This window comes from Gekko japonicus, unplaced genomic scaffold, assembly GCF_001447785.1.
Source record: "Gekko japonicus isolate JY-2015 unplaced genomic scaffold, Gekko_japonicus_V1.1 scaffold2891, whole genome shotgun sequence".
NCBI classification, from domain to species: Eukaryota; Metazoa; Chordata; class Lepidosauria; order Squamata; family Gekkonidae; genus Gekko; species Gekko japonicus.
In genome coordinates, this window is record NW_015165328.1 from 196,828 (window position 1) to 206,798 (window position 9,971).

General features: G+C 49.9%; 1 long non-coding RNA gene across 1 annotated transcript; it reads right to left on the minus strand.

Annotated features, from left to right (window-relative positions):
• Positions 1 to 3,449: 3,449 nt before the first annotated feature.
• On the minus strand, positions 3,450 to 8,348 carry LOC107109829. Its single transcript, XR_001482490.1, has 3 exons — positions 8,278 to 8,348; positions 5,252 to 5,297; positions 3,450 to 4,036 (listed from the first exon to the last, which is right to left on the minus strand). It is a non-coding gene; the product is annotated as an uncharacterized LOC107109829 (long non-coding RNA).
• Between the last annotated feature and the right edge of the window lie 1,623 nt (positions 8,349 to 9,971).

The following is a 9,971-nucleotide window of genomic DNA, read 5'->3' on the forward strand; positions in this document are numbered from 1 at the left end:
CCAGTTTTGATCATTCAATGTGAAGGTGGGCTACACACAAAGTCCAACTCGAGGGAGGCACGCTGGAACAGCAACTCATGCAGAGATGCAGTAAGCCACCTCTCAGTGCTAGCACAGATTAACAGGTTCTGTGAACCTTCAATAATTATTTATTTCAAAGTGGTAGTTCTGTCATGTCACATTGGCCCTGACATACTATTTGAGACTTACTGAGGGTTGTTATCCTGGGATAACATCCTGGAATTCTTTGCTCCACAAGAAAAGTATTCAAGTCTCTCTCACACACACCCGTACCACTGTAGGCAATTCACAGGGGTTATGGAATTCCAAACGGAACCTGAACTGGATGGCCTGGGGAACTCCCTGCCACTGCACCTGGCATCACGCGATCTGAAAGAATGCAGATACGCTTCCAGACTGCAGACTATTTCACTACCGGACGCTGACCCCCTTCCCCATATTGGTATTCCAAGAAACCACAACCACTCTTTCTGTGATTGAGCTAACCTTGCTTCTGCATACCAAAGATAGCCACATTATTCATATTTTAAAACATTACTGATTGCGGTATGAAAGAGACGCAAGTCAAGGGCCCTTGACTTGGTTGGCAGGAATTAATGACTCACCATGTAAAAACGAAGTTAGAAAGCGAGCCCTGTTGGATCAGACCAGTGGTCCATCTAGTCCAGCATCTTATCTCACACAGGGGCCAACCGGTTCCTCTGGAGAGCCAACAACAGGGCAAAGAGGCCGAGGCCTTCCCCTGATGTGGCCTCCTGGTTCTGGGATTCAGAGGCTCGGTGCCTCTGAGAGTTGACGTCCCCCTCAGTCACTATGGCTCGTAGCCATTGACAGACTTCTCTTCCGTGAATCTGTCTAATCCCCTTTGAAAGCTGTTTATTCCTGTGGAACGCACAAGAAGCCAGAGAGGGCAGGCGAGAAAGAATTTTGGCCCTTTCCAACTGGTACAGAAAACAAAACAGGGGGATGTTAAGAGTAGACGAGGGGCTTCTTCTTTCGACAGTCATGCAGGGCAATATATACATACCATTACTTCTCTTGGTTATTCTACGGGGTTCCTCAAATGCACACCATTTGGTGCATCATTTGAATTTCTTTTTTTTTTGAAGGCAAGTCTCTAGCCCTCATGATCTTGGAGACAATGAACAGTCATAAAGGTAACTATTATTTATCAAATGACTAAAATCCAAGATAGCTGGAAACAAAAGAAAGCTGGGTGTGGAAGAGGGGTGTGGAAGAGGGGGTTGCCGGGGGGGGGGGCAGAATTCCTGGGCCTAGACTGCAAGCTGATTCACAGAGTTGCTTTTTAATTGGAGAAAACTCCAGGGGGTAACTTGCCCTCTCTGCCCTCCAGAATTGTAAGGGGGAGCTGTGGCTTGGTGGGTAGAGCGTCTGCTTGGCACGCAGAAGGTCCCAGGTTCAATCCCCGGCATCTCCAGGTAAAAGGAGCAGGTAGGCGGTGATACAGAAAGACCTTTCTTAACCTGAGACCTTGGAGAGCTGCTGCCAGTCGAAGGAGACAGTCCTGATTTTGACAGAGCAACGGCCAGACTCAATATGAGCCTTGAATGTTCAAAGGATCTTATTAGGGGATCTTTGCATGGTAGAGAGATCCGAAGCCCTGTGTTTCAGGTTGCAGCCGTTTCTCGCTCCTCCCGCAGGGCAACCACATGAATACAGAAAGCACGGGGGTAGAGAATTCATCAAAAGGTGGTTCTTCCACCTCCCAAGGATTTTATACAATAAAAATGTTAAGGGCTTCCTCATTAGGAATGAGCTGGACCTCTAATGTGGAGCTGAAAATCAAGCATGTGTACGTAATACTCCACTGAAGATAGAAATTTGGGTATCGATGAGACCAATGAACTTTGGACAGGTCAAAAGACCATCAGGAATATCGGGCAGGCCCAACTTCGATGCAGCACGGGGAAACCAAGAGGGGTTTTGGAAGGGAGCCAATTCACATCATTTTTGCGGAACACGGTCCAAATCAGTGTCCCAAACCCTAAGACCCTTCCATTAAAGGGAGTAATAAAGGATGGAAGAGAAGCAAGCTAAAAAAGGGAGAAGGATTGCTCCGCGAGTATCGCGGGTCCCCACTTGTAAAGGACTAATTTCTGCGTCGTTCCTCATGCTTGGGAACAGCTCCCCAAGCATTTGCACGTGTAACTGCAGAATTGGGTGCGCGTCTTTTAAAAGACTCATCCGAAGGGGCAGACCTACTCCACTGATGGTGGTGTGAACAGGGTAAGAGAAAATTTAAGAGCATCGGCGCCTGGTAACTTCTGAGTAAAAATTCAGTGTCTGGGGTGAAGGTTTGATTCCAAAGCTTGCATCAGAAGGCGATGTGGCAAAGGTGGGTTTATTTCTTCGGGCGTTCCACGCGGGGTGGCTGTGGCAATTACCCAATCTGTGGTCTCGCCTGCCGATATGCAGCTTCGGGGCTGGCCTAAGACACTAAGACACAGCGGAAAGCAAAGCGAAATCAACGAGGGGCATCCCGCAGCAGTCCTCAAAAGGAACCTGGGTTATCTCTCTCCGATGAAAACTGTTTCCTTGGTGTCTCTCAAGTAGCTACTCAGATTGCTGGCCCAGCTGGGCTGTGAGCATAGACTGGTTTGACAGGGGATTAGATAAATTCCGCGGAGGGGAGATTTATCGCTGGCTCTTCGCTGCGATGGCGGAGCGAGATTTCCACGTTCAGAGGCGATGCAGCTCTGACCTTTAGTGAGCTCCCCAGCCTGCCCGTGATCTTCCCAGGAGGGGTACGCCATATCTGGTTGGACAGCTTGGGAAACCGAATGCTGGATTAGACGAATTCTGATCTGGCAGAAAAAACTCTGTTCTTATGGAACAGCACTGCACAGCAAGCCCTTAAGTGCTGTCGTACCTTAGAGACCAGCGGAATTTTCCCGGTGCGAACTTTCGAGACTCAAAGCTCCCTCTGGCAGATATGACTGACGGCCCTCTGATGCTCGAAAGCTCGTCATTCTTCGGCCGCAGACCAACGCGACTACCCTGTGAAGCTTAAGACAGACCAAAAATGTTTTTTAAAAAATCCAAGGGGCATTACGAGGATCTGTTCTGCTCGGGAAGGTTGAGAGAGAACGGCTCCAAGTACCAAACTACGCTCTGGACCGAAAATAAGACCCACGCTCCCGTTAACTGACCAGCAGGTCTGCCCCTTAGATCCCCTTGTTATCTGCGCCAAGTCACTGAAGACACCGGTTTCGAGCGTCGAGATTTGGGTCCAGCAGTACCGTCGAGGCCAACGTGATTTTCGGGGGATGAGCTTTCGAAAATCAAAGCCCCCTTCGTCGGATGTCAGAGCTTTGACTCTCAAAAGCTGATACCCTGGAAATCCTGTTAGTCTCTAAATTGCTACTGGATTGGAATCTAGCTGTTTTACTGTAGACTGGCATGGCTGCCCTTGGAAACTGGTTTCGAGCATGTAACAGAACAAAGGCCCAAGTTACAACAACCGTTACGATGTACTAACAGATAAAATGCCCCTCAGAAAACCCAAGTCTCTCTTATAAACCAAAACGGATGGCTGGCGCCCATGGGACTCCAACGCTTTTCATGATTCGGTGACAAACATTCGTTTTAACCAGCCAGCGATTGGGACTCTCGGTCACCTGCTTCCAAAAGAAAGGGTGTCCACTGGCTGAGAGCAGCGCCACGCACTAGCCCAACTTCTCCGGCTTTACAAAGACATCAAAGATACTGCCATCCAATTCTATTTTCCATGCCTCGCAAAAGACCCCCAACCCGTCGTGGCTTCCTTGACATGCGGGCTTTTTGGCTCTGCATGGTTCTCTGTTGTTCCAGAAACAGAGGGGAGGGGAGGGGGGGAAGAGTTCTTGACAGCGCCAAGAGGACATGTCTGTCGAAACGCATTGCGCAACTTCCCGGTGCATCCGAGGCCAAGTGTCTTCCGGCCAAAATGGAGAGGTCTCGGTCACTGCTTCTTGGGCAACTCCACTAAAAGGACGGGCCAGATGCCGAGGAGAAACTACAGACAAGGAGAAGGGGTGGGTGGGGAGAGAGAGACAAAATGTTTAGTGGATTGCTGGAACAGACCACAAATTACATTCCCAGATCCTCCCCTTGTAATAGTGATCTGATCATGTTTTTAGTTTTATGCAACTCTCTGCCATGACGGAGCTTCTAATGCTAGGGGAGGGGGTCCCCCCCCCCCGACCCTTTTGAGTCTGTGTGCACCGGTGGCATTCTGACACAGGTTGGTGGGCGGAACCGCAAAATGGCTGCCACAGGAGGGTGAGTCATACGCACAGGGGACACCAGAGTGCTGGAAAGAATAGGGGTAATCTTGAAGATACACTGGGAAAGATGAGTGAGAGAGAATAAAACCAAGACTCTGGTGGTAGCTGCCACTTAAACATTTATTTTAATCTGCCCAGCCAATTGGGATATCCAGTAAAGAAGAAGAAGAGATTGGATTTATACCCCGCCCTTCACTACCCAAAGGTGTCCCAGAGCGGCTTACAAACTCCTTTCCCTTCCCCTCCCCACAACAGACACCCTGTGAGGTAAAAGAAGAAGTAGAAGAGATTGGATTTATACTCCGCCCTTCACTACCCAAAGGTGTCCCAGAGTGGCTTACAAACTCCTTTCCCTTCCCCTCCCCACAACAGGCACTCTGTGAGGTAAAAGAAGAGGAAGAGATTGGATTTATACCCCGCCCTTCACTACCCGAAGGAGTCTCAGAGCGGCTTACAAACTCCTTTCCCTTCCCCTCCCCACAACAGGCACTCTGTGAGGTAAAAGAAGAAGAAGAAGAGATTGGATTTATACCCCGCCCTTCACTACCCGAAGGAGTCTCAGAGCGGTTTACAAACTCCTTTCTCTCCCCCTCCCCACCACAGACACCCTGTGAGGTGGGTGGGGCTGAGAGAGCTCTGACAGAAACGGCTCTTTTTCAAGGACTGCTCTTATCAGAACTACGGCTTGCCCAAGGTTATCCAGCCAGGTGCATGTAGAGGAGTGGGGAATCAAACCCAGTTCTCCCAGATTAGAGCCCGCGCACTCAACCACTACACCAAACTGGCCAATCAGATGCCCTGCTGGACAAGAGCCACACCTGGACCCAGTTTTTCTTTTTTAAAAAAACACTTTGTAGGCCCTAGGAAAGGTGTCGTTGGCTGGCACGGGGCCCACGGGCACCACGTTGGGGACCCCTATTCCAGAGGAATTTCGGACAGCTTACCTTCACCTTTGGCCGGTACTTCAGGTAAAGCGTCCTTGAGTACAAGCTAGAATGGGAGGGAGGGAACGAAAAAAAAGGTTCGTGACTTGGGTAGATTAGCTGAGGTCAAGGTGCACCAAGAGGAGGCAAAGGGAGAGAACTATTTTTGCTGCCCTCTGGGGAAGGCAAGAACCTGGCGAGTTGCCACAGGCCTCTGGCGACTCACCGAAGACGTTACAGAGGTCGACAAGCCTGGCAGTTTTGTTGGGCTCTCTGCCAACGGGCACAGCGCCCCGGAAACCAACCACTAAAAACAGAACTGGCACCAGCCTTTACCCTTAGAGAGAGGAGGTGGGTGGGTGGGCAAGCGGCCACAGGGGCTGTTGTTTCTAGTCGGCCTTGCTTTCATGAAGCTTATAGCGACGCGCTTGCCTGTATTTATATACCTCCCACTTTTCTCACCGGTTGGGACTCAAAAGCGGCTTAGAACACTGTTCTTCCTTCATCCGTAGCCTTTTGCAGGCCCGTACCTACGGTGGGGCTTTTGAGGGCTCCCCCCCTTGCTTAAAGGCACAGCCCCACAAGAGTTTCTCCTGTAAATGCTTTTCCCAATCGTTTTAAAACATTTTTTTTGAAGTAGGTTTCTTCTTTATTAATACATTAAAACATTTTTAAAGGCGTGCGCTCCTTTAAGCAGAGTGGGGTGCCGCAGCTGACTAATTCCCACACTGAGCAAGGGGGTTGGAGTAGGTGACCTCTAGGACCCCTTTGTCAGCAAGCTGCCATGGTGTTCTGTGTTGCTTGTATCTCTGTACAGTTGCTAAACCCCCCCCCCTGTTTGTGCGCCTGTATTTTACTCTGCTGTAATGCCTAAGCCAAACAACTGGAGGATGTATTGGGGGAGTACGCTTTATTGCCGGCTTGTTGCTTTTAGAGCCTGGGAACTGCACCTGTATTATGTCTGGAGATAACCTGGTTCTCAGGGAATGAGCGCGCAACCGTTTCCTTTCACCCGCCAGCGGGAACGTGACCCATTGGTTCTGTACCTGTTTCAAATCCCTTTATTATGCTTGCCCTAACCGTTTGTAGTCAGTTCTAACAAAGAACGTGTTTGAGTGTCTTTCCAACGCTTTAAAATAAATTTTGCTTTTCTTTAAAACGTGGATTTATTCTCGATGCTTGGGGATCCAACACCCTTCTAACTCTGTGTCAAGAAACTAGTCTCCTTGAAGAGCATTCTTCTGTCTAAGTGTTAGCTCTCTTGACTATAGAAGTCAGCACCCCTACCTGCCAGCTTGTTATCAGAAGTATTGCTTAGGCTGGCGGAAGTTATTAACTTGCAGCAGCTGAGGACTGTCATCTAAAGTGGCCGACAGCTTGCAATTTAGAGATCTCTCCTGGTAACAGCTTCCTTTTGGCTAAATGGCTTCCCTTTCTGCACTGAGAACTTCAGCCCCACCAGAAAAAAAATTTGCCCCACAGGATGCAAAATCCAGGCTCCCTGCCTGCCCTCCTAACAACCCTGTGAGAAAGGCCAAGAGTTTGTGACAGGCCCAAGGTCTCTCAGCTAAGCTTCCATGGTCAAAGTGCGGATTCGAACCCGGGTCCTTCCGGGACCCTACTCCAACACACTACATCACACTGGCTTCTGAGCAAGACCAGTGCTGTGTCACAGTATGCTCTCTGACTGGCAGCGACTGCTCACAGTCCAGAGGTATCTGGCGCCGCCCGCTACCCGAGCCTTTGAGAGGGAGACACTGGGGATTGAACCATGGACCTTCTGGGTATGTCGGCAGATGTTCTACCACTAAGCTGCGGCCCTGTCCCTAACTTGCTGTTTCTATTTGTGACGGCTGTTTTGCAACAGGACTGCGAGACAAAAATGTAAAGTCAGCTGGAGATGTCTGGGTGAGGGTGCAGCCTGAAATTCAAAGACAAGCCAAAAAATCTTTAAAAAAACCCCCACAAGTAAACAGTAACAGAAAGAGATCGAGACTAAAAGGAAGTATTTCTTCACCCAAAGAGTGATTAACACATGGAATTCACTGCCACAGGAAGTGGTGGGTGCTACAAGCATGGACGGCTTCAAAAGGGAATTAGATAAGCATATGGAGCAGAGGTCCATCAGTGGCTATTAGCCACAAGGTATAGCTAGGGGCTCTGGGGGAAGGGAAACCATGAAGGAGGAAGAAGAAGAAGAGACTAGATTTACACCCCGCCCTTCATTACCCGAAGGAGTCTCAGAGCGGCTTACAATCTCCTTCCCCTCCCCCTCCCCACAGCAGACACCCTGTGAGGTAAAAGAAGAAGAAGAAGAAGAGATTGGATTTATACCCCGCCCTTCACTACCCGAAGGAGTCTCAGAGCGGCTCACCATCTCCTGCCTCTCCCCACAACAGGCACCCTGTGAGGTAAAAGAAGAAGAGGAAGAGATTGGATTTACACCCCGCCCTTCACTACCCGAAGGAGTCTCAGAGCGGCTCACAATCTCCTTTCCCTTCCCCTCCCCACAACAGAGACCCCCTGTGAGGTCGGTGGGGCTGAGAGAGCTCTTTCGAGAACTGCCCGTGAGAGGACAGCTCTGAGAGAACTTGTGACTGACCCAAGGTCACACCAGCAGCTGCATGTGGAGGAGGAGATTGGATTTCTACCCTGCCCTTCACTACCCAAAGGAGTCTCAGAGCGGCTTACCATCTCCTTTCCCTTCCCTTCCCCACAACAGACACCCTGTGAGGAAGGTGGGGCCGAGAGAGCTCTTTTGAGAACTGCTCCTGAGAGAACAGCTCTCAGAGAACTTGTGACTGACCCAAGGTCACACCAGCAGCTGCATGTGGAGGAGTGGGGAATCAAACCCGGTTTTCCCAGATGAGAGTCCGCGCTCCTAACCGCTACACCATGTCTTGGAGGTCATTGATTCACAGGGTTGCCATACGTTGGAAGCAAGCTGACAGCGCATAACACACATTTCTTGAGTAGGGAACATCTGACAGCTGGGTTGCCGGCGCGGCACAAGGCGGGGAGCGAAGGGGAAGGGGAAGCCGTCCCACCTGAACAAGATGTGAAGGTAGGAGCCGAGGCCCGTCAAAATGTGCCACCACGCGTGGAACTGCGTCACGACACCCACCACCGGAGGCAGCTGATTGCGCAACCCTCTGCGGAAACAAACAAGAACGTCTTCTCACTCCCTTTCCCCTCCAAAGTGCTCTGTTTACACAGTCGTCCGGCTAGAAATCACTCTTGTCGGGACCAGCAACGCCAACACGAGGTTTGCTTGGCTTGCAAAGAGAGTGTTTCCAAACCTCTTGTGTAGAGAGCAAAGGCCAAACTATGCGACCGTAACGAACCTTTGGCAAGCGACAATCTTATGGTTACAAAAGACAGAGAGAGACGTATGCAGGGCAAAGTTGTCATCTGACCACTATGTGGCTTCCCCAGTTCGCCCGTTCGGTATGTAATGAGGTGTCCGCAGAATCTCTGCATTTATTCCTCAAGGCAAGTGTGGCATACATTGAAGCTGGAGGTGAATTGTTCTCGTGGCCCTTTCTTACACACCCAGGGAAAAGCTGATCACCACTTTGGGGTCAGGAAGCATTTTTTCTCCAGGCCAGTTTGGCTGGGGATCCTAGAGGGGTTTTTTTGTCATCTTCTAGGCATGGAACAGAGGTCACCGGGGGTGTGGAGGAGGAGGCATTTGTAAATTTCCTGCACTGTGCAGGGGGGTTTGACTAGATGACCCTGGAGGTCCCTTCCAACTCTGTGATTCCAGGATTCCACGATTCTAATTCTGTACGGATCAATCGTTCCCCCTACTCGCCACTTACAGCAATTGAACCCCCCCCTACCCCCTTTAGTAAAGGTAAAGGTTCCCTTGCTCGAAAGCCAGTCGGATCCGACTCTAGGGTTGCGGTGCTCATCTCCGTTTCAAAGCTGAAGAGCCAGCGCTGTCCGAAGACGTTTCCGTGGTCATGTGGCCGGCATGACTAAACACCAAGGCGCACGGAACGCTGCTACCTTCCCACCAAAGTGGTACCTATTTATCTACTTGCAATTTCTTGCTTTCGAACGGCTAGGTTGGCAGGAGCTGGAACTAGAGACGGGAGCTCACTGCGCCATGCGGCACCCAGGTCTCGAACTGCTGAACTACTGACCTTCCACAGCCTGCAGTTCAGCGTCTTAACCACTTGAGCCACCTACCCCCTTTGCTGAGCTGTAAAAGGAATCTAGAATGTCAATGAAGAAATGTATCTGATTTTTTAAAAAGAACTACCGTATTTTTTGGACCATAAGACGCACTTTTTCTTCCAAAAAAAGTGAGGGGAAAAGTGTGTGCGTCTTATGGACTGAATACTGAGCCCCAGGGTTCAGAATATTTTTTTCCCTGTTTTCCTCCTTTAAAAACTAGGTGTGTCTTATGGTCAGGTGCGTCTTATGGTCCGAAAAATACGGTACATCTTCTTTTGTGCGTGGACCCTAATGTGACTCGAGCGAGATCCCAGTCTGGTAGCCCCTTAAAGACCAGGGAAGATTTCCGCTCATCCCTTGAATAAACCTTTGTTGGTCTTAAAAGTGCCGCTGGACTCTAAATGTGTTCTGCTTCAGACGATACGGCTGATCTCCTGGAACTAGATCCAAGGTTTGTATCTGACAAAGGGGACGTTGAACTCTTGAAGCGCTTATACTGTGGAAACCTTGTTGGTCTTGCTACTGGGCAGGAACTTTGCTCTTATACCCTGGAAATCAT